Below are 5,000 nucleotides of genomic sequence, written 5' to 3'. Positions count from 1 at the left end.
ACCTCTATCCACTGCACACAAGCAGAAACGGCTCCAGTGGCCAAACCATACATGAAGACTGACTTCCAAACTGTTTTATTCACCGATGAGTGCCATGCAACGCTCGATGGTCCAGATGGATGGAGTGGAGGATGGCTGGTTGATGGACACCCCATGAAAACACGGCTAAGGCGCCAACACGGAGGAGATGGAGTAATGTTTTGGGCTGGAATCATGGGACGAGAGATTGTCGGCCCCTTTAGGATCCCTGAAGGGGGAAAGATGAACTCCATAATCTATGTGGAGTTTCTAAAACAGCACTTCCTGCCATGGTTCAGGAGGAAGAACCGTGCATTCCGCAGCAAGATCATTGTCATGCATGATAATGCACCGTCTCATGCTGCAAATAACACATCTGCATCTCTGGCGGCTATGGGCATAAAAGAGGACAAACTTATGGTGTGGCCACCATCTTCCCCTGACCTCAACCCCATTGAGAACCTCTGGAGCATCATCAAAAGGAGTGTCTGTGATGGTGGGAGGCAGTACACATCTAAGAAACAGCTCTAGAAGGGTATTCTGTCCACATGCAAAACAATTGAAGCACAAACCATCCAAAAACTGACAAATTCAATGGATGAGAGAGTTCAGAAGCTTCTTTCGAACAAGGGGTCCTATGTGCAAATGTAACAGCACCTAGAATTAAGTTTTGACTTGAAAACTGTTTGATTTCATTTTGTAATAAGCTGATAATGCTTAGAATTTCACAATTGACCATTTTTTGTTTTTCAAAATAAAAATAAAAAGGTTGAAAACTCTGCTGTGCATAATAATTTGGAACATGCATTTTGAGTGTTTATTATTTTTAAAAATATACTGTTTTCATAGGAAGTTTGATCAAAAACATTTCAATTATACTCGAATAGTAGATGACCGGAAAATAACAATGACTGCAATTCATAAAGTTAATTTAGGAAAATATGAAAAAATATTTTTTGCATAATAATTTGGAACACAGTGTGTATGTGTGTATATATGTGTATATATGTATGTATGTATGTATGTATGTATATATGTATATATGTGTGTATATAATATATATATTAGATAGATAGATAGATAGATAGATAGATAGATAGATAGATAGATAGATAGATATATAATATATATATATATCCATATCCGGGCATTGCCCAGGATAGTAACTGTCTGTCTGTCTCCCAGTCTCTGTCTGTCTGTCTGTCTGTCTCTGTCTGTCTGTCTGTCTCCATCTGTGTTTGTCTGTCTTTATCTCCTGTGTCAGTCTTTATGTGTGTGTCTGTCTCTCTTTTACCCGGGCTGTCTGTCTGTCTCTTTCTATCCGTCTCACCACCGACATCATATTACCTCACATATTAGCTTCTTACACTAACCACTTATTTTGTTCCTATAGCAACCACTGACAGTTGCTATTAATAACCTATAGCTCCCACCTCCATTCAGTTTAATGGAGGCAGGATTTTATATATATATATATATATATATATATTATAAATTATTATTTTTTTTTTTTTTTTTTTTTATTTTTACACTCCACCTTGTGAATTGGCGGAATCCTGGGCAGTATATGAGATATTGATAGAATATGCCATATATTTCTTATTGGGTGCAAGCCCCTTACATGCATAGGAGATGTATATGACGTTTACGATCTATTTACAATATATATGTCTCAGACAGAACAACCCCTTTAATGGCCTTTCTCATATTTTTCAAGGGTAAGTTAGAAAATATTTGCATTGAGCAACATAAGGAGGCGGAAAAAGCAATCCGGACCCAATTTAGGATGGAACAGATCATCTACTGCCAGGACACGCTTTATGGAGTATCTCTGAAGGACGTCCGGGACGAGGCGGCTAAAGAAGCAAATAAGCCGCATGTAGCATTTGTACCACCGACACAGATAGAACTGTCTGTCGCGGAGATGTCCCAACACATCCAGGCATATTTTAAGGTTAGTCCTGTATATGGATAAATGGTTAAAAAAAAAATATATGCTTTTGTGTTTATAGAAAAGATCCATGTTCCTGGTCCTCACTGCTGCCCCCTATCTGTATGAAATAATGAAATGCCAAAATAATAACATCCCTATACTGCTAGTGCATACTAAAATAATACCGCCCCCAGCTACAGAAAAACAACTGATATACCCGCTCCTGCGTAGGACATATGCCGAATTCCTTATTGCATTTGGACCCTTTTTTTTTTTTTCTATTTTTTTCCCCCCTGTTTTTGGACTGTCTAATTGTTGTTTTATATTGCACCTATTTCTACTGTATTGTGTCATTAAAATTTTGCATACAATAAAATTAAAAATCTGCCACAAATATCTTAAGTCACAAATTTTTCCCACAAATGTATTCCTGCCGCTACCCCCCCACCACCCCCTCCCCGAGTGATTCATTTTTTAATACTGATGGGAAAGTATTGTAAACGCAAATGACTCGTGATCTAAAACTACTGATATTGCTCCTATGTACAAGAATGTAGCTACTATAATACTGCCCCCTATATACAAGAATATAACTACTATAATACTGCCCCTATGTACAAGAATATAACTACTATAATACTACCCCAATGTACAAGAATATAACTACTATAATACTACCCCCTATGTACAAGAATATAACTACTATAATACAGCCCCTATGTACAAGAATATAACTACTATAATACAGCCCCTATGTACAAGAATATAACTACTATAATACTGCCCCCTATGTACAAGAATATAGCAACTATAATACTGCCCCTATGTACAAGAATATAGCTACTATAATACTGCCCCCTATGTACAAGAATATAACTACTATAATACTGCTCCTATGTACAAGAATGTAGCTACTATAATACTGCCCCCTATATACAAGAATATAACTACTATAATACTGCCCCTATGTACAAGAATATAACTACTATAATCAGGGCTGTATTTTGCCTTCGTGCTGCCCTAGGCACTTTAAGTGGTCGCGCCCCTTAGTGACAACGTAAAACTGAGTTTTCGCACACGACATCTGTTTAAGGCAGATCTACTCTGTAGCACACTTTAAAAAGTATCAATAAGAAACGAACCCCCCCCCAATGGGAATCACCACAGGCACATCAAAACATAGCATGAGTATAAAATATTCCCACCACACCGTCCCCACTTATATACTGTGACTGTGACACTGCCCCTAATAAACACCACACTGCCCTCCCTTATAAACTACTGTATATCCACCACACCTTCCTCGATTATGAAATATGATCTGTACATTGTGAGGAGGGAGCAGCATGATGTGAGGACAATGTCCCATGCATGCTGCCCCCTCCTCACAATGTCCCATGCATGCTGCCCCCTCCTCACAATGTCCCATGCATGCTGCCCCCTCCTCACAATGTCCCATGCATGCTGCTCCCTCCTCACAATGTCCCATGCTTGCTGCCCCCTCCTCACAATGTCCCATGCATGCTGCCCCCTCCTCACAATGTCCCATGAATGCTGCCCCCTCCTCACAATGTCCCTTGCATGCTGCCCCCTCCTCACAATGTCCCATGCATGCTGCCCCCTCCTCACAATGTCCCATGCATGCTGCTCCCTCCTCACAATGTCTCATGCATGCTGCCCCCTCCTCACAATGTCTCATGTATGCTGCTCCCTCCTCACAATGTCCCATGAATGCTGCTCCCTCCTCACAATGTCTCATGCATGCTGCCCCCTCCTCACAATGTTTCATGTATGCTGCTCCCGCCTCACAATGTCCCATGCATGCTGCTCCCTCCTCACAATGTCCCATGCATGCTGCTCCCTCCGCACAATGTCTCATGCTTGATGCTCCCTCCTCACAATGTCCCATGCATGCTGCTCCCTCCTCACAATGTCTCATGCATGCTGCCCCCTCCTCAGTGTCCCATGCATGCTGCCCCCTTCTCACAATGTCCCATGCATGCTGCCCCCTCCTCACAATGTCTCATGCATGCTGCCCCCTCCTCAGTGTCCCATGCATGCTGCCCCCTTCTCACAATGTCCCATGCATGCTGTCCCTCTCCATGAGCTCCTAATGCTGCCTTCCTCTTTTCCATAATGAGACCTTCATGTTGCCCCACTCATGCTAAGACCACCACACTAACGCTTATGCTGAGACCCCCCACACACACACTACCCCACTCTTGATATTGACTCCCCTACATTGCTCCACTCCATACTGATCCCACACATGCTGCCCCTTCTTCACAATGAGCTCCCAATGCTGCCCCTCTTATTCTGAGTCCTTACACTCCCCCCACCCAATCGATTTTGTCATTGCACTATCCCTCATCCCTTGTCCTCTGTCTCTAGCATTAGCCCCTCTCTCCCACTCCCCCAGCATCAGCCTCTCTCCCCCAGCATCAGCCTCTATCTTCCCTCAGCATCAGCCTCTCTTCCCCAGTCTCAGCCTTTGCCTCCCCCCAGCCTCAGCCTGCCCCAGTCTCCGCCTCAGCCTCCCTCCAGCCTCCCTCCAGTCTCAGCCTCAGCCTCCCTCAAGTCTCAGCCTCAGCCTCCCTCCAGTCTCAGCCTCAGCCTCCCTCCAGCCTCCCCCCAGTCTCTGCCTCTGCCTCCCTCCAGCCTCCCCCCAGTCTCTGCCTCTGCCTCCCTCCAGCCTCCCCCCAGTCTCTGCCTCAGCCTCCCTCCAGTCTCAGCCTCTGCCTCCCTCCAGCCTCCCCCCAGTCTCAGCCTCAGTCTCCCTCCAGCCTCCCCCCAGTCTCTGACTCTGCCTCCCTCCAGCCTCCCCCCAGTCTCTGCCTCCCTCCAGCCTCCCCCCCAGTCTCTGCCTCTGCCTCCCTCCAGCCTCCCCCCAGTCTCTGCCTCCCTCCAGCCTCCCCCCAGTCTCTGCCTCCCTCCCAGCCTCCCCCCAGTCTCAGCCTCTGCCTCTCTCCAGCCTCCCCCCAGTCTCAGCCTCTGCCTCCCTCCAGCCTCCCCCAGTCTCTGCCTCTGCCTCCCTCCAGCCTCCCCCCAG

The 5,000-nt window shown here is 45.5% G+C and overlaps 1 pseudogene; it reads left to right on the top strand.

Annotated features, from left to right (window-relative positions):
• LOC142290889 (interferon-induced GTP-binding protein Mx2-like) overlaps positions 1-5,000 on the top strand; it is a 107,139-nt pseudogene that overhangs the window by 100,091 nt on the left and 2,048 nt on the right.

The sequence above is a fragment of the Anomaloglossus baeobatrachus genome, chromosome 2, assembly GCF_048569485.1.
Source record: "Anomaloglossus baeobatrachus isolate aAnoBae1 chromosome 2, aAnoBae1.hap1, whole genome shotgun sequence".
In the NCBI taxonomy this organism is placed as follows: Eukaryota; Metazoa; Chordata; class Amphibia; order Anura; family Aromobatidae; genus Anomaloglossus; species Anomaloglossus baeobatrachus.
This window is presented reverse-complemented; position numbering and strand designations above follow the sequence as displayed.